Raw genomic sequence first — 20,047 nt, 5'->3', positions numbered from 1 at the left:
TACTTACTTCCAGTTAACTGGAAAAATCCACAAATCCCTCCCTCAGCTTAATACAGAGGTTCAAAGCAGATGTCTTAAGAGTCAGACATCCTGCGTTCAGTCCCAGCGTTGGCCGGCCAAGCTGTGTGCCTTGCGGGGGCAGGGGTTTGGGGGAAGGTGATAATAGGAACAGCAGCTAACAGTTATGGAGCATTCTCAGGATGCAAGGTAGTATTGTAAACCGGTGAGCACTCCAGCTCTGGAGTCAGACTACCTAGGTTCGAAAACTGGTTCTGTTACTACAAGCTGTGTGGCCTTGGACAAGCTCCTTAACCTCCCTGTGCTTCAGGTTCCTCATCTGGAAAATGGGGCAAATAGTTGCACCTATGTCACAGGTGGCTCTAAAGAATAAATGTGCTATATCTTTAAAGTACTTAGGACAGGGGCGCCTGGGTGGCTCAGTGGGTTGAAGCCTCTGCCTTTGGCTCAGGTCATGATCCCAGCTCCTGGGATCGAGCCCTGCACTGGGCTCTCTGCTCAGCCGGGAGCTGGCTTCCTCCTCTCTCTCTGCTTGCCTCTCTGCCTACTTGTGATCTCTGTCTGTCAAATAAATAAATAAAATCTTTTTAAAAAAATCTTAAAGAAATAAAAATTAAAAAATAAAGTACTTAGGGCAATGGCTGGCATGGGTCAAACCTTATCTGAAATGTAGCCACATTGTTGGGATGCCCTGCTAAGTGCTTTTGAAGTTATCACACCTCTCTGGGCCACCGTTTTCTCCTCTGTGAAGTAGGAGAGATCATTTCTTGCCACGAGGCTCTCGTCATGCAGTCATTCACCTAGAGCACAGCCCGCCTCGGGCCAGAATGAGCCACTCCAGGAAGGGCTGGCTCTGCTGGACGCCCCAACAGGTTCCAGTTCACCAGGGGCAGCTCGGTTACCTCACCCAACCTGGGCTGCCGTCAAAGGTCACTGCTGACAATTCCAGGCTCTCCTTCACCATTGGCCGAGAGGAAAGGAGTTCTATAGGCAAAGCCATCTCCCACGTTCACCTCCTGTCCCATTGTACACAGGGAACATGGTGTCGCAAGCACATTATTCCACTCCTGAGGACACCGTGCCCTTCCCACTCAGGCTTCCCATTCAGCTTAGATTTAAAAGGCTCTGCCTTTCCCCGCTGCCTTTCTGCCATACTCACCCTGCACACAGAATCCCAGTGCATGAGCCAGCCCCCTCCAAAGCCCCAGAGACCTCTTTTACAGGCAGCGCGCCCTCCCGGGGGGCCAGGTGGTAATGGGCCCCGTGAGCTGCACGTGGACTAGCTCGGCCATGCCCCCGGCTGGTGCGGGACACACTGCCCACTGCCCGTGACACGTCCTGCTGGTGCCTTCCCAGCTCTGCTCTGCCCTGCGAAGCCCACGCAGGGCTTCTCTATAAGGAACTTCGTAAGTTCTGTGTCCTGGTCACCTTCCTAAATCTCTCTCACCTCTCTCTCTCTCTCTCTTTCTCTCTCTCTCTCAAGGGCCCTTAACCCCTATTTGGGCAGACATCCTAAATAAGAATATCTCTTTGGCACCAAAGAGCCAAATGACCAGTGACCCTCCACTTGCCCTGATGTTATCTTTGGTTCACACATGCCCAGGATGCCCCCTCTCTCTCCCCACCTCCCCAGCTCCCAGGACGCCAGCCTGCTTCTGAGCCCCAGATAGCCACCACCCTTAGCCCATATCTCCAGCCCACCTCCAGCCCCCTTTTCCCTGGACAGGCGGTCTGGTGGCCCTGAGCCACCTTAAGTCTCTCATGAACTGCCCCATGTGCAGGTCAGGAGAAGGCAGGTGCACAGTGTTGAAAGTCCACCAATGCCTGAACTGTATTTTAATTCATCCATTCGCTTAAATATTTACACCATTAAATAAATCTTTGAATTAAATATTTCAGGAATGCCTCTGTCCGGTCACCGTGCTAGGTGCTAGGAGAACCAGGTCATACTCCTGTCCAGTCCAGCGGAGGGGGGGGGGGGAAAGACAAGGAAATAGATAATGAAGGGCTAGAGGGATGACTGTAACAACGGGGGCACAGAAGGGAGAAACGCCCCAGCTTAGGGGGTCAGCAAAGGCTTCCCAGATGAGGCTGTCCCTAGCTGAGTCTTTTTTTTTTTTTTTTAATTTATTTGACAGACAGAGATCACAAATAGGCAGAGAGGCAGGCAGAGAGAGAGGAGGAAGCAGGCTCCCCACTGAGTGAAGAGCCCAATACGGGGCTTGATCCCAGGACCCTAGGATCATGACCCGAGCCAAAGGCAGAGGCTTTTACCCACTGAGCCACCCAGGTGCCCCGCCTAGCTGAGTCTTAAAGGAAGAGGAGAATCGGTGAGGCCAAAAGGGGAGCAGGGCAGCATTCCAGGCAGCCAAGAAAGCAGCAATGTAGGCAAAGAAGCAGCAAATAGCAAGGAACCATTATACCCCAGTTTGAACCACCAGATGGATGGGTGTAGGAATTGGGGCTATGGAGGGTTGGGCCTCGGCTGTGATTATAGGGGTGGTCAACTCATCCCAGTTTGCCTTTATTTTCCCTTTTCAGCACCGAGAGGCCCAGATCTCAGGAAACCCCCCTGCCGCCATCTCGGGTAAAATGGGGCAGCTAGTCATCCTCGTGGAAGAGCTCTTTGTCGAGTTAAAGGGCTTGGACATTTTGCAAAGGTGACCAGGAGTCCACGGAGGATCAGACTTGACATGATCAGATTTGTATGTACACTGTATGCAGAAAACCTACGCCAACGGCTCCTGCAGCTGGGCACGGGGGGACATCAACCACGGCACCATAATATCAGAGCACATGGACCACCGAGACTCTGCCATGAAATTGAAGGCTCTGCCACTTCCTGGTGGCCTGCAGTCACAGAGGACATCACAGAGGATCACTGGAGATGGAAGCTCTTCCCTCTCGCATACCTACTCAGAAGCACTCTGCTTCCTTACAGGACAGCTTACTGGCTCCTTACAGGACAGCCCATGTAGCCATGGTTTTCCCAGACCAACACAATTTCCAGCTAGTGCCCTCCAGACTTTCAGAGCCGCAGGTGTCCTATGTCTAATGCAAGGGGACACCAGTAGCCTAAGGAAATCCAACATGGAGAGAACTGCACTACAACCACCTTGATGGATATCAATATTGCCATGTTGGTTCAAATCTCATTAAGTCCAAGTAAATTGTTGCCAGAGCAAAGAGAAGATGTACTCTATTATTTATTAGTTTTATTTGTTTGCATAAAAAGATTCCACTTACGTGGTTTAATTGCAAGTAGTACAACAACGAGGGGCTGAGGAGGATTAAACAAAAGGGATGTCTGGAAGGTGAAAACGGTCCTGGCAGTGTTTATCCCTTCTGCAACTATAGTACAAGATATTAATTATATCACTCTATTATAAGTGGCTATAATTATAGACACTATAGCTACCCAAGATATTCATTAAATCTGTCCTTTAAAACGTTCTGTTGGCGATGTGGAAGAGCTTGTTTAATTCTTGGTGCTGGTGGAGGCAGGAGGTGGCCCCTGGGAAAGCACTGTGGGCAGGGGAGTGGAGAGCTGTCGTCGTGCTGGAGTTTGTATGCAGACAGCAAAGTATTATGGAAGATATCTGGGTCTCAGAGGAGTACCTGGCCAAGCAGGCAGTTTGAAGTGACAGAGAAAAAGCCTGTAAGAAGCACACCTGGGGATGCAGTCAGTGCCCCAGGGACATAAGCACATCAGAGAGATCCTGGGGGAGAGAAGAGTCAGGGAAGCCCAAGTGGCCATGCCCAGCAGGTGTCGGGGTTCAAGGGGGTTGCTACTGTCCCATCTCTACCCTTTCCTCCATAGCAGCCACTTGGAATCTGCTTCAGAATATAACCGGGAAATGGAAAGAGGGTGGACATTTTCTAGCAAATTGAGGGTGACATATGGGCACAAATTTCTTCCAGATCTCACTTAGAATGTACCTTATCACTGTCATGGCTTCGAAGCACCCCATCCCAACCACCCATCTTCCTCTCAATAAGACCTTGCTCTTAGTCTCTAAATAGGTCTCTCTCCAACCCTCTTGGTTTCTCCACCCCGTCACCAGGACTTCAGTATCCTTGTTCCCTGTGCACGCCCCCGTCCGCCCAACTAGCCTGCCTGACCTTGAACAACAGTCCTTCTCACTACCAACTACCTGAGTCTATGGAGCTGACCTCACTTGCCCACCACAGAGCCCCACCGTCTCCTAATCTATCAAGACTCAGTGTGGGCAGCTGCATCTCCAGGAAACATCTCTGCCTCCCATCTCTACACATGCTGGGAAGGGAATTCAAGAGAGGTTGAGTAATTTGCCTAAGATCACACAACTAACAAGGAGTGAAGCAAAGGCTGAATTCAGGCCCATGAGCACCCACAGATGCATGTGCCTGACACAGAGTCTGGGATGAGGAACCAGAAGAACACAACAAAGGCCCCTGTCTTCAAGGAGCTCAGAGGCTGGTCTGGACAACATCCTGGCAGAACCCCTTGGCAGTGCCTGGAGTGTATATCTTGATCATCTATTCTTTTGAAGCAGAAAAGCACAATCAAAGGTAGCGTCCAACCAGTTCTGGACTGGGCACCTAGAGGCTTTGGCAGGGACAAAGTCAGCTTTTTACAAAAGGGAGCATTTCCTCTGCCAGGGGCTCCCCCTGCCCACCCCCATCCAGCTCCCCATCTGCCATTTCGAAAGCCAGTCCGAACGAGATGCTTTGATCATGACCAGCCCTATCATGGCAAATAGCAAGACGGCGCTCTTCATTAAAGGTGCGTGCTGGGTCTGCGAGCGGCGCCTATCAGTGATCCGGTGCGTGCACACGCCGCCGCCACCCTGCGTCTGCCAGGGAACTGATAAGAAGCCTCTCGGTGGGTTTTGACAAGCAGCAGCTTGGGGAGATGCATCCGGGGCCCCACAGAGCCAGAGGCACGTTGCCAAGGAATAAAGTCAGGGGTAGAGGAACAAAGACCAAAACAATACCCCAGAGCAGTGAAGACTAGGCATGAGAATGAAGCAAGCACCGCCCCCCCCCAAAAAGCCCAGTCCCCCATGTTCAGATGGCCTGAAAGAGTCCACTGCAACTTGGAAGCGGAAAGAAAAATGACATGTGCAGAAGGGCCAGGTCTGTGACAGCCGAGGCGGGGCGGGGGGGGGGGGGGACGTGTTTGCAGTACACATCACTTCACCGCACATGGAGCTTGTCTCATACACACGCTCTGCGAGATCCTCTCCGCCCTCCCCAGAGAGGAGCTGTTTGTTCCAGGCCCAGGCAGCTCCGCCTCATCAAATGCTGCCTCTCTGGTCTTCCACCTGCCTCCCCCCAGCCTCACCGTCTTAATCTATCGAAAAAGCTGTTTACCCAAATGAACCTTCATGCGCTTCCCATCGTCCCTCTCCTCAAGCTGTTAGACCCCGGCTCCTGGCTCCTTCAACTCCCGCCAGCAAAAATGCCTCTCTTTTCCCAAAGGAATGAAATGAGACTGAAATCCAGGGAATCTTGGTAGAACGGCTAACTAAACCTTTGCTCTGGGAAGCAGGAGACCTGGCTTGCCGTTTTCAGTAAGTCCTTGAACCTCACTGGGCCTTGAGAGTTTTGTCTGTGAAAAAGGCATGAAAGTCCTTTTATTCTGAATATCCAAGTCATTTTTGGAAACCTCTTCCATCTTGAAGGTCTCCAATCAAACCAAAGTCCAGAGTCCCCCATCTTTTGTTCAGTCTATGTGCTAAGAACACGGACGGAAGAGGTGTGACTCCTCCCCGCCACGGAGCCCAGGCTCAGTGGAGAGTCCAGCATGCAAATATCCAGACAGGTGGGCGGGACAAACACATAGGGCCCCGGGCTCTGTGGGGGCTGAGAAGGGTCTCTGTATCTTCCCCAGAACAGGCAGAACAGAGCAGGGGAGGAGTTTGAGGTTACTGGACAGATAAGATGGGCAAAGTCTTTCCAGGCAGAAGGAAGAGCCAGTGCCAAGCCACAAAGCTATGAGAAAGCGTGGGTTGGCACCCTGCCAAGCTCCCGGACCACATTCGTATTTGCCTTGTTCTTACTGCCTGCTTGGGACAGTGCAGCCAAAACTCTTCAGCTTTTTATAGACCCAGCTCCTTTGTGCTACTGATAAGAAAGCAAGAGCCAGAAAAAAGACAGGATCAGAACCAGATCTTCCAATTCTTGTACGGTGCTCTTTCCACATCCCATGTGTCTGCAGCCTTCTCCGGGCCACCTTCTCCCTCAAAGTTCCCTCGTTGGGAATGCTCTTCCTTCTGGAACTATCTCCACCCCACTACTTTCTTGACAACTGAGCTCAACGAAGAGTGCTATAATGGGAGGGCAGAAAAGTGGTGCCTAAGAAACATCCCATCCAGGGAAATAAATGCTTGTCAAATGCACAGATATGTCAAAACTGCTTTAGCATCACTTCCTCCAGGAAGACTTCCCTGACTACTGGTTCAGGTCAGGTGTCCCTCCTTCGTTCCTCCAGAGCCCTAATGCTAATGCCTGAGCTAATGCCTGTCATACTTTGCTATAATTATCCATGTACTCACTCACTGTCTTGCCTGCCAAATTGAACACTGCAGACAGTATCTGGCATAGAGTAGGTCTTTAATGAGTAATTTTGAATGGATGGATGGACGGAAGGATGGATGGACAAAAACCTATATCTTTGTGAGACAGTGTGAAAGAACTTGAAACACAAATGAAAGGACTAAGGTTCAAGTGCAGCTCCACCTCTCATTGGCAATATGGTTTTGGATGAGGATCCCACCCCTCAGACCCTCTGGCTCCTCTTCTGTGCTAGGGGAATCTGAATGTACCTACCTCAGGGTTGTCGTGAGATTTGACCATGACCATCAATGTGAAAGTGCTTTGTAAACTCCCACATGTTGTGTGTACGTGTTACCCATATTTACCGATCAGGATGCTTCAGAGAGCAAGCAAAAGAAAATCCATCTTAACTTAGCTTAAACAAGGAAATGTGTTCTAGAGAAGCACAACCAGGAAACATTCTGAGCAGGAAATAACTACAGAAAGTAGAAAACATGAATTTTCTTAAAATAATCTCCATAAACTTGCCTTTCCCTCTGTGACAGGACTGGCTTTAAAACAGCAAGCTTTGGGGGGGATTACACCCTACCTGAATGAGAACTGACTAGGGCTACCTGGAAAAAAAAAGTCTGTGGCTGCCTCATAGCTGTTTGTTTAAGCAACAGGTTATGCCTGTAGATATTCAATTCTTCTGCCCATCCTCTCCCGAAATCCTCTTACAGTGGTACTTGTGTTTTTAATAAAAATGAATCTTGTGAGAGAAGGCTAATACATTAATCATAAACACATACCCACCTACCATCAGCACAGGAAGATTAAAAAATAAAGAGCTACAGGAATGCCAAGAGATAATAACATGGGATTCTTTTGTTGAGACCTTCCAGGGGAGCCTAGTGTTTTAGTAGGTAGAGGTGATAGGACTTGAACAGCTCCACAGAGGAAAGCGCCAGGCTCTCATGTAATCCTGTCGATAAATTCGGAGGCACCCAAGCCACGGCTTCCAGCAGGTCATGCACAGAGAATGCCAACTGTATGCACAGAATTTCCATCGGCTAATGGAAATTTTTCATACCTATTTTAATAGGAAGGCAAGGCTGGGAGAACAGGAAATTCAGACTGATGCACAGAGCAAGAGCTGAGCTTGGAGGGGAGGGAGTAGCTATTAAAATGCAAGCACTAGGAAAAGAACCACCCAGAAGAATTTTGCTAGAATGGAAGGAAAGGGAGCAGCGATGCATTGCCTAGCTTTCTCAATGCATTGTGGGTCCCTGGTCTGTACTCACCCTCCTCTAGAATGAATTTAGACATGTCTGATTTTGAGTAGCTGCAGCAGGGAAACCATGCTCCTGTAGGCATCTGCCACCATCAACTACAAAGGGTCTTTACCCAGATGTGCAGAGGAGATCGTGGGAAGGCATAACCGGTTGCCACCAACCAAGTAGTGGACAAACAAATCTCTACTGATTGGCTCCAGGTAGCCAGCCTTGGGCTAGCATTTGCAAGTGTCATCATCCAGGAGGAGCTTTTGATGTGGCTGCAGAGGAAGACATCAGGGTCCTAGTCCTGATCCAAAGGCTGGGTTAGCCAGGCAGCATCCAACCCAAAGGGACAGATACAATCAAAGTCTGTCTTTGTGAACCAGAAGGCCTGCCAGTCAGAAGGGAGGTCGGGCAGGGTTCTGATGTAGAGACAGGCTAGGCATCAAGTCCAAAGAGAAAAAAAAAAAGCCTTGCAGGGGAGAATTAAGTGATATCAAGGACACCAACGTGCCAGGTAGAACAAAGAGCTGGGGAACAAGGTTGGGGAAGGTTGCATACCCCAAATATTCAGACTCTGAACTGTCCTGGATTCACGGTATTTCCAGAGTTCACCCTTAAAATCAAAAGGAGAGACCGTTAAGAAAGGGAAAAAAAGGAATTGACCTAGCTCCGCAGCTTCTGGTTGAAGTCTCTTGCTGTTTCTCCCTATTGCGCAGAGGAAGAATGGATACATAAAATACATTAGCATAATTGCGACATAAAAGTGCAGAACAACAGGCTTCTGCCGAAGCACAGGAATGACTTAGGATCTCCCAACACTGGGCCTCCAGAGAATACACCGTAGGGCCCCAGGGCCATCCAGCTGACCCAAGGTCACCCCCATCATCCTGCACCTGTCACGGTGACAAATCGTCCTTCAGCGAGGACAGTGATGAGGGGTCTTGTAAATAGATATTTTAAGAAAAATTTTCTTCGAATGCTTTGGGTATTTAAATTCCTAGATAAAGGGTCATCTACTGGAGCTGACAAAGAGTTATGAGTGCCAATTACTGTACACATAATAAATAATAAGACACCGAGATTATTCGTGAAGTCAAAAAAGCATGTGTTTCGGGGAGAAAACAGATCGGTCATACATGTGGTAAATTGTGGTCATGATACATGACCATAATTGCTATGAAATGCACATACTGAGTTTTGCTGTCTGGACAGCAAAGAGAGATCTATCCTTGTTTAAGTTATACATTATTATCAAAATAACTCAATGCGGTGTTTTCATGTAGGTGATTAAAACCATGATACGTCTTCTGAGGGGAAAGAAAGCTCTGTGATATGGAGTATATTACATCTTTCAGCCTCCACTTGCTCGCCTATAAAACTGGGTACCTAACTCTTCTCTTATTCTTTCATTCAACATCTAACGAACATTCATCAGTCCCCGGCTGTGGGCAGCCCCATCCCAGGTGCTGGTGTTACCGAGGTGAACAGGACAAGGCATTAGGCCCTTTGTAGATTTTACCTCCCTGGAGGGAGGGACTGTGAGCAAACAAGAATACAAATAAGCATGCAATGCCATTTCGGGTAGAATAAGGGCTCTAACCAAAAAACAAGGACATTATGAGGGCACAGAATGGAAGGTGCGGTCCTGCAGGAGGGCTGGGTTTGAATGATGGGGTCAGAACAACTCTTTTAGGGGACGTGCCTTGAAGAGAGGGTGAGGCAGCCATGCGAACACTGGGGGAACCATTCCCAGGCACAGGGAGCAGCAGGTGCAAAGACCTTGAGGTAGGAATTCACTCACAGGTTGAAGGAACAGCACAAAGGTCACTGTGCCTCACAGAAGCGAAAAGAAAAGGCTGAAGAGACAGGCAGAAGCCAAGACTCCCAAGTCGCGCGCATGAGTCTGGAGCACAGGCGCACACTTGCATCGGGAGACATAAACTTGGACGTTATCAGCACAAAGACGGAAGATAAAGCCAAAAGGGCCAGACAAGCCCATTCATGAAGTCCTTGAGAAGAAAAAAAAAAAAAAAAGGAGGGGGGGGCTAAGCCCAAGGGCACTTAGATTCAGAGAAAGACCTAATGAAGGAGGCTTAGCAGGTAAAATCTTTAGTATGGCAGGAAAAGCAAGAGAATGTGAACATTGCAGGGAGAGGGTATGATCTGGTTTTGTAGGAATGATAGAGGGCAATATGTGTAAAAATTTTGGCCTAGTGTCCAGTGAAGAGACAAGATGACTCTCTAAAAATGCCATTCACCTCCCTTAGATTCAGAGAAAAATCAGATAATACAGGATTTCAGATAAGGAAGAAATCAGTGCAGACTAAAGAAAGAAACAATATCCCCCATCCTGATTTAAAAAAAAAAAAAAAGACACACACACAGTAAGACTGGTTAAGTTTAAAATGAATTTTTCCTAGAAACCCCCAATAGCGCAAATGGGCAAATGTTGTGAAATGCTTACTATACACTGCTGATGCAGCCAGGAGGCCCAGAAACCTGCTTTCTGTGGTCTGTTTTTCAGCATGACTTACTACCCACACCTCGCAGTTCTGGTCCTTACGTCACTCGTGGCGGTGGGCAGGATTCTGAACCAGGGTTCAGCCTGCCTCAGTGTGGAACCATTCCTTTTCCAGCATTATCCTTCAAGCACGAGGACATGGGGACTTGGTGCTAGAGGTCCCACCGCTCCTCTCTGCAGGCACCCCCAGACAACCGGAGGGAACCCTGCCAGCCCGGCTCTGTTGTCCCTCGGAGCAGCTAGAAAAGAGGTCTCGCTGACAAGCCATTTAAGATCCAGGCCACGCTTCATCCGAAGCAAAGACAAACCCAGCTGTCATCTAACTCACAACAAATACGGGCCCTCCAGTGGTGATCTGAACGGACAGAGCTCCAGAGGAAGCTGCCAGACCTCAAAGGATAAAGGGACCTAATGGAAAGAACCCAAATAATCCCCTGTTGTGCACTTTTCAGCTGGGGAAGCGTATGAGCATTCACGGCTTCACGAGATCCCGCGGCAGAAATAAGGATACTGCCCCTCTTTTACAAGTAAGGAAACTGAGCCCCACAGAGGGAGGATGTGGGTTACCTGAGAGCACACGACACGTTTAGTACCAAAGCTACGATTCTCTCCAGGTTTCCTGATTCCTCCCCCACAGGGTTACCATTAGGATCCAATGAGATACAGAAATGGGTATGTGTAGGATTCTGAGACACCAGGCCTCACAAACTAGAAAGAGGATAGCTGAAATTTTGGAACTTCCGCCGAAATCCTAACTATGAATCCCTGGAAGAGCTATTCTTAACCTCCCCAGCCCTTGGTTACCTCACCCAGCGGTACCAACCTCCTTCTAGAATGATGGTAAAAATGAAATAAGAAAACGGGAAGCACACAGCACTATCTCTGGTATACCATAGGTGCTTGATAAATGTTAGCTACTTTCAATAGCAGTAACAGTATTTTCCACTCTTTGAGTGGCCTTGGGCAAGTTGCTTTTCTTTCTTGAGTTACAGGTGTCCTTACCCGTCAAACAAGCGGAAGCTAAACTAGACTCAGTCAGAAGGTGGTAAGAACATGGTGATTTGGAATGAAGACTGGCATCAGGTGGCGAAGACCGAAGAGCAGGCTCCTCTGAAAGTTACGGTCTCAAAATCTCATTGGCCCATCAGTAGGGTGAGGATGAGAAATAGTCCCTCCCAGCTGGGCTTTTTCTGAAGAGTAAAGGAAATCACGCATATGGAATTCTTAGTACAGAATAATACGTAATAAGTGCTCAGTACAACAGGGTTCCTGCAGTTGTTTCCACTCCTCTGCAGTTCTTTTCCAATGATGGCAAGGATTATAGAAGACAACGTCCTGAGACACCACCCCCGCCCCATCTGTCCCATCTGTAAAATAGGGGTTTGGGTTATAGGATCTCGAAGAACCTCCAACACTGACCTTCTCTGCGGCTATGGGTATCTCAAGGCAATGCCTCTTCCCAGGGAGCAGCGGAATTCACCCAGAATTCCGCTTGCAATTTTGGAGAGCCCAGCCGGCTGCTGCTACCCAGCTTGGAAGCCATTTCTCCTGACACATGTCGGCTTCACCTGGCCTTTGGAGCAATTGTTAAATGATGTATCCTTGTCGGACAGAGAGTCAGCAAGTGCAGACACCATGTCCTCCTCTGTGTTACCCAACTCCATTCTCTGACTTAGCACATTCCTGGGTCATATCAGGACACAAAGAAAGTTTTGGAGGAAAGAGAGGACGGTTCTCCCCCTTCCTTCCTAAATATACATTCTACTCCATGTTGTAATTACTCTCCTTTTGGTCCAAAATATTTAGCAGAAACATTTGAGAAGCAGCAAGCACCTGCCACAAAGCGGTGTCACATGAGGCCTTTACTGCTCAGAGTCCCCTGATAACAGATGACATAACTCTCTCCTGCACAAAAGCTGCATCTGGGTAATTAGAATCAGACTCCGCGGCAGAGTTTGAGAAAAACTTGCTGAACAAAATGTTATCATGCAGCTTCCTCTCTTCCCCCCAATCTCCCAAGACCAGCTCAATGAAAAGACTTGTCCAATAAAAAGACTTAACCATTTCCTCATTAGACATTCTTTCACCCATTCAGGCCAAATTGGTATTTGATGCAACAGGGAAATGTGTCGAGTACATTATTAATCAGGCTCAGCAAAGGAAAGGTCAGGGGGGTTACTGGCACAATTACGGGATACGGGCAACAGGCCAATGAGAGAGTGCGTCGAGGAGGAGGAGAAATCGATAGCAATGAAATTACGGAGGGTTATGAATAGTTGGAGGCAACTGAAAGGCTGACATTCTGCCTGAGCTGGACACGTGCAACGCTTTTATCTTCAACTGTTTTCAACTGTTTATTATTATTATGGGGAAAATTTCTTGGCTCCAAGGCAACCAGTACAGAGAAGTGAACCCAGAAGGCTGCAACCTGGTCTTGGGAACAGGAATCACTCGCTGCCAAAAATTCAACTGGAAATGTATCAGACTGGCTAGAGCTCCAACAAGGAAAAAGATGTCAAGGTGCCCACGGAAGGAAACTAGGCTTGTTATCTTTCGATTTCCTGATGCGGCTGCTCAATATTCTCAACAGCCTCGGGGGGACATGGGTTTCCAAAAGACTTTTCCAGATAAAGTATGCTGGGGTCTGGCAATGGCCCCCAAACTGCCTTAACCGGGCATTGATTCTTTAGAATCGATGTGCATTTAATTCTACAATAAAATGGTAGCAAACCATCTAGAAGATCTCCCCAGGGCACAGCTCAAAGAAAATCTCTGCGGAAGTCTGAAAAGTTTGCAAAGGATGTTGCACCAGAAATGAACCACACAGCATTAAAACCCTCAATCCCTATAAACAGGCGTGGCTATGGAAAAAGGAATTACATTAAACTATAACTACAGAGAGGATTATCCATCTAGTTTATCAAACACAGAGTAGACCAGGCAGAAGCGAAGTTGTGGTATTTTATAAAGGATGCTCGGTTATTAATCTGAATCATCAATGAAAGCTTTCATTAAGTCGCACCCTAGGAATTGATTTTCAATGGGTCGTTCCAATGTGCGATGCAAACTTGCTGTAGAAAATTAGTCATCCTAGACTCCCTAAAGAATACAGACATGACATCCGGGCATCTGTTAAGTTTGCTCAAAAACATATGCGAGCCTTTTTTTTTAAAGAACTATAATTACATCCTGCTGAAACCTCCAAGGACCCTGCTAACTGCCTTTGTATTACAACATCCATTTCCCACTTAGGCAGGCTTGGCTTTGCTATGTAGATGTGCGCTGCAATCTGCCTGCTCCTCTAGCAAGCTTTCCTGGCTAGAAGCTACAAATGGTCAAGTCCTTCCATGCTCAAAACAGCGAAGTGGGAAGAAGAAGCAAAAGTTGTAGGGTGGTGCACGCATGCATGATTGGTTAAAACGAAAGCGGGAATTTAAAGCTAAAAGGGACCTTAGCTTTCATCCAGGCCAAGTCTCTCATCTTCAGATGGCACCACCGAAGACCAGAGACGGAAGTGGCAGACCCAATGTCACACAGCTCAAATATGAAACGGTACACGGCAGAACAATGAAAAGATTAGGCTGAGGGGTAAGACAGACGACAAATTCTCACGCTGTTATTTATTTGCTGTGTGACTTTGAGGAAAGCACTTCCCTTCCCCAGGTCTCAGGTCCTTTATTTACAAAATGGAAACTTGTAACAGTGCCTGGGATGGAATAAACACACAAGGAACATTCGTGGTTAGGATCCTTCTCACTTTCACAAACACGACCTTATTTCCTCCAGCAAACAATGTGACCGGTGGCGGCGGGGGGGGCGGGGGGGACTGGAATTGCTCAGCCTCTCATGGCACAGGTAAGAAAACGGAGGCTCACAGTAGTAAAATGACTCTTCTAAGGTCACACAAACCCCCAGGTCCAGCTTCCCACAATCCGGAGGGAGCTGGGCCCCATTCAGTGTCCCATCGGTTTGCTTGACTTTGCCCTGAGATGAACGAGGAGGCTTGGCTTGGAAGGAGCAAGCTTGCTTGCTTCTGACTGCAGGAGAGCAGAATTATCACGGCTGCCATTCTCAGGGCTTCAAATCCTGCAGGGCCTCTGGGTCTGGCTGGTTGTTTCCCTGCCCTGCGGAAGGGAAGAGAGGAGTTCTATCTCCAAACCCGCTACTGGAGGTTGGGGGCGTGTGCCTATTGGGAGGAAGCATCTTACTTCTTCAGGATTCTACTGCATGTTTTAAAGCTGACATCAGAGCGCTTGTCAATGGTCCATCAGCCTGCCCTCTTGACCCCTAAATCTGGCCTTTGGGAAAAATCTAATTGCCTACTCTGAATAACACCGGAGCCATATGAGTGATGAAGTTATATGCAGTCATTCTGTGATGATGTGTCCTAATGGAAGGAGAAATGAGTTGAATGAATGCATGAGTGAATGAACGAATGCACACCAGGGTTATTTATGCTAAGCTCTGGAGTACCATAGAGTGATGTCTCCATTACTGCATCTTCTGGGAACTCAGCTCCTATAAGGCTGTTGGCCAAGGACAGAACCACGAGAAAGCTGCAGGGACTGTCTTAAATACAGACCCTAAATATCAGGCTTCTCCAGGCTTCATTTTGGGAAGCTTTCTAGGCCTTAAGGCCAATAAGATTGGACATACAGCTCTGGCAGGATAGGTTAGTAGGAGGGACACCAGCCCAGAGGGAGGCAGAGAAGTATCCAAGGTCAGATGGGCTAGAGGTCTGCCACCTATTTTAACAGAGCCTATGGGAGGCTTCTGAAAAAGCTCCTACCATAAGCAATACTCCCATCCTCGATATTTTTTCATTCACTAATACATTCACTGCATGAAAAGTTCTTAGACAAGCTACAATGTGCAAGACATGAGGACAGAAATATAAGAACAAGTAAAACTTGGCCTGAATTTTTGGAAAGCTCATTGCTAAGTAGGAGAGACCATTAAGGAAACAGCTGTACACAAGGATGTGTGAGAAGTCCACCACAGAGGTCAACTCCAGGGGCCGTGGAAACACAGGGGAGGGGCCCTCAACCCAGCCAGGGAGACGATGGTCCGAGAAGCCTTCCCAGAACTGACTCCCGATCTGCATCTTCAAGGAAGACAGTCTAGCACAGTGAACAGGCGGTTGTTCTCGACGGAGGGAATAGCATATGCAAATGCTCAGAGGATGTGAAAAGATCCCGAGTGGTCAGGAAATTACAAATGGTGCTGTATAACAAGGATTGAGGGCCTGGTCCTGGGTCACTCTGGGGATGACAGTTCTGGGCCTCAGTGTCCTCAGGTGCACAATGATGACTCTACATTTAAAGACCCAAATATCAAAGAGGGGCTCCAACCAGCCTTTAGAAACCTGCTTTGGATGGTGCCCCAAACAAAAGGGCATAGCTGAAGCAAGTCATGGCAGGTACAGTCCAGCAGCTACTAAGCTGTGGCTACTAAGTTCTAGCTAGTTGTCTGTTTAATATTGGGAGTAGCGGGATAGAGTTGGGCATACCAAGGAGCTGCCAATGCGGAAAGCTCTTGTTATGGATTAGACAGTCTCAGTGTTCTCTAAAAAGCATTATTCTCCCCATTTTACAGATGAGAAAACAAGCTCAGAGCCGAGAAGCAATTTGCAAAGGTCTTATCCTAAGGACTAAATTCAGGAACTCATCTGGGCTTTGTTTGATTGTAGACCCAGCTCTTCCCGGGTCATCCTTCTGCCACCATCTACCACTGGCAGCTTGAGCAAGCCCATCCCAGGGACCCGAAGCTTTTCTTCAACTCAATACCCACATTCTTGCCCATGAAGGAGCTCCTGGATCCTCTCTGCAAACTGGCCTCACTGGGAAAGCTGCAGAAAGGCAATGCTGCTGGGTGAACTGAGCAGGAAGAACAGCCTGGCTACGTGGAGGGGGGGGGGGTGCATCTCCAGCCCTCCTCCAGCCACCCAGAGCTTCAGCCCTAGAAGGGCTCCATGGAGCATGTACAGTCTTCAGGCACAGCTGCTGCCTCTCCATGAGAGCAGTCAGAGTCTCCTGACGTCATGCCCCTCTGGTAACCCGATGCCTGATGACTGCTCTCTCCTCACCCCTTCTGGGCCCATCCTGCAAGCATAGGGGAGAGGTCAGCCCCCAGGGGAAGGAGCCAGGTGGGGATCTTTTTAGTGGCTGCTGAAATGAGAGATAATTTTGGTTATTGACGTCTCCCATAGGACTTCCCCTATTCTCAGAGCTGCTCCTAATTCTCTGGCTACTTTGAGAATATGACCTGCTCCACTTCACACCAAAAGAGCAAGGGTGGCTCTTGCTTGGGGCTCACACTCTGCACGAGCTGACCTAGAGCAGAAGCAGGTGTGGTCAGGTGCTTCTCACTCTAAGAAGATAAACACGTAGGAATACAACTCTTACTTAATTACTGATGCGTGCCCTCTGTAAAATGGGTCTAAGTACCAGGCAAAAACTAAAATTATTTAAACACAATTCTAATTCAGCAGACATAAGGGAAAGCATAAAATTTACAACTTCTTTAAATCCACTGTGTATTTATGGAGAGCGGTCCCAAGCGTAACCCATGAACAACTCGAAAACAAATATGAGCCTTGCATAGGGTTCTCTCTCTGCCTGCCTCTCTGCCTCTCTCTATGTCAAATAAATAAATAAAATCTTTAAAAAAAAAATACAAAACTCAATCTCTGCTCTCCAGCATCTTACACTCTAATTGGGACCATAACTCCCATCACTATCACTGTCTCCGCTCCTGCTTGGCATTTCCTGAAGAGTTACTATCTACCCGGTACCTGCTAAATATTTGTATTATCTCATTTGATCCCCATAATAGGGCCAGGATATGGCCACTAATGTTTTTCCCACTGAACAAAGAAGGAAGCTAAGGCAGAGAGGTGAAGTCACTTTGTGAAGGCTAAAGAGTGGGGATTTTCATTGTTCAATTCCACAACTCTTAACCCACATGTGACTCAATGAAATATTGGATCAGGCAGGAAAAACAGGGAGGTGGTTGAATAGAGTCAGAGAAGAAAGAACAAGAGAGGGGCCCCTGGGTGGCTCTGTTGGTTGAGTGTCCGACTCTTGGTTTTGGCTCAGGTCCTGATCTCAGGGTCCTGGGATCGAGCTCCATATCAGACACTGTGCTCAGCAGGGGAGTCTGCTTAAGACAAGAGAGAAGAGATAGGAATGGTTTCAAGTGGAAAGAAACACGAGGTAAATCTTGGAGAGCTGGGGCGCCTGGGTGGCTCAGTGGGTTAAAGCCTCCATCTTCAGCTCAGGTCATGGTCTCAGGGTCCTGGGATCAAGCCCGCATCGGACTCTCTGCTCAGCGAGGAGTCTGCTTCCCCCTCTCTTTCTGTCTGCCTCTCTGCCTACGTGTGGTCTCTCTCTGTCAAATAAATAAATAAAATATTTTTAAAAATATCTTGGAGAGTGACTAGGGGTGGCTAGTTGGAGAAGGGGGTGGGGGATAAGGTGAAAGTGCACAGATACCACCTCTGTTTCCAAGAGGAAAGCCGGTCCTGTCCACAACAGCCCAAATACAAGCTATATCTCTATGTACTATGTCATCCACATTCTTGGAAACTGCACTCTAAACACACCTGAAAAAGTACCTGAAGTAGGATCAACTCTGGTTCATTCCTTCCAAAAGAGGGAGAGAGGTGAATTTCTTGCCTTCAAAAGGAGGCTCAGGTGTGCTTAATGATAAAATTTGCCCAGAGATCTTCCTGTGCAAGGTGGTCAAAAATCAAATTATTGTTGTGGGGTAAACCTCGCTTTGCATAGTGAACAAATTCATTTCAAGTAACAAGGGGCCACAGTTTTCTAAAGATCTCTGAGCAGAAGAACTCTATGATGGCATCTGTAAAGCAAACCACTATTTCCTACAAGGGAAAACAGGTCCTCAACTCCTGGCCCTTAGAAAGCAAGCTGTTTGGGTACGAAGGCTTTGTTGTTTCTGGTATGGTAACATTCATCTATTTCAGGTCACTGAGCCCAGCCCATGGCCCAGCACGAGCAGAGGCTCCAGGGCTCTTAGGGCCCACTGTGGGGGACACAGAGAGGCCATGGCCATGACAGGCTAACAGTTGTCACAGACTCACACACATATATAGAATCAAAGCTGGAAGACAGGGAGAGACAGGGTACCACTGGCTGCTTTCAGAAAACTAGGCAAGGAAGTTCACTTGGCCCAAAAGGATGACATCTGGCCATGTGTCAGAGACATAAGTGGGTGAGCCTCCCTCTTCCAGGAAGCAGGGCTTCCCTTCATGGGGAGACAGTCATGGCAGATGGCAGAGAAAATTTAAAAAAAAAAAAAAAAGCATCTAAGGCTTCTGCGATACTGTGATATAATAAGAAATACATATTTGGTCTTCCTCCTCAGCTCCTGGCACAGTTTCAAAAATCCTTGGAATTTCCTGAGGGGGGTGAGCGAAGTGTCTTGTCCTTGGGTATATCTGGGTATCAACTAATGAGATGCTAAGGAGATGACTCTTGGGGAGCCCCTAGGTAGCTCTAGGATGGAACTGGTTGCCAGAGAAACTAACCCTGTGATTAGAGGGTTGGAACTTTTCGCCCCCTGCCCCTCCAACCTCCAGGAAGGGGAGAGACATTGGATATTGAGTTAATCTCCAATGGTCAATGATGTCATCAATAGTGCCTATACAATGGAACCTCCATAAAAATCCCTAAACAAGGGGGTTTGGAGAGCTTCAGAGTTGCTGTGCCCACTGAGGTGATGGGAGGGTGGTTCACCCAGAAAAGGCATGGAAGTCCCACACCCCTCTCCCATACCTTGCCCTAGGCATCTCTTCCATTTGGCTGTTGTATCCTTTATAATAAACCGGTAATAGTAAACTGTTCCCCTGAATTTTGCAAGCTATTCCAGCCAATTTTTAAACTCAAGGAGAGTTCCTAGAACCCACAATTTAACACTGGTTGGTCAGGAGTACAAATGGTCTGGACTCACACCTAGCATCCGAAAAGGGGGCAGTCTTGTGGGACCGAGCCCTAAACTTATGAGGTCTGACACTAACTCCAGGTAGATAGTGGCAGAATTCAGTTGCATCGTAAGACATCCAGCTGGTGTCAGAGAATTGGACAGTATAGGGGGAAAAAAAAAACCTGGTGTCAAAAAAACAACAACAACAACAAAAAAAACACCACATTTGGGGGAAGTGTTCTGGGGGTAGCAGGGTTTTATATATACTTGAGTTTGATTTTCTACTTCCTCAGGTCTGAGCTGTGGGAAACTAGGGGAAATTAACCCAGCTAAGTTTTCTTAACTGTAAAGTGTGGAGGACAGTAATAATAATTCACACATCATTCGCATTGTCCAGCAGATTATACCAAGAACGGTCTCTGATGTATAGAACATGATCAAACATTGTCAGGTATTTAAATGATGGGATGAATGAATGCATAATCGCTAACACTTCTACAGCACTCAGTAAGTGCAAGGAACTTTTCTAAGTGTTATTAACTTGTTTAATTCTCAGAACAGCTCCGGAAAGTTGTTCTCATCCCCATTTTACAGATAAGGAAAGTGAGTCACAGAGAAGCTAATTAGGTCACTGAAGGTTCCACATCAAGGAAGTAGCAAATTTGAGTTTCAAACCCAGGTCTGACTACAGAGCCTGTGTTCTACCCCACTAGGATAGGATGCTAGCCAGTGTTTGCCACATGGTGAGTATTCCACAATTGGG

At 47.8% G+C, this 20,047-nt stretch overlaps 1 long non-coding RNA gene across 1 annotated transcript in view; it reads right to left on the bottom strand.

Annotated features, from left to right (window-relative positions):
- Positions 1-10,859: 10,859 nt before the first annotated feature.
- Positions 10,860-20,047, bottom strand: part of LOC131810357 (uncharacterized) — a 29,814-nt gene continuing 20,626 nt past the window's right edge. The window contains exon 3 of the long non-coding RNA XR_009345556.1: positions 10,860-11,528. This is a non-coding gene — a long non-coding RNA (uncharacterized LOC131810357). The remainder of the gene's footprint in view (positions 11,529-20,047) is intronic.

This window comes from Mustela lutreola, chromosome 1 (assembly GCF_030435805.1).
Source record: "Mustela lutreola isolate mMusLut2 chromosome 1, mMusLut2.pri, whole genome shotgun sequence".
Classification (NCBI taxonomy): Eukaryota; Metazoa; Chordata; class Mammalia; order Carnivora; family Mustelidae; genus Mustela; species Mustela lutreola.
The sequence above is the reverse complement of the archived record's forward strand: the minus strand, read 5'-3'. Positions and strand labels throughout refer to the sequence as shown.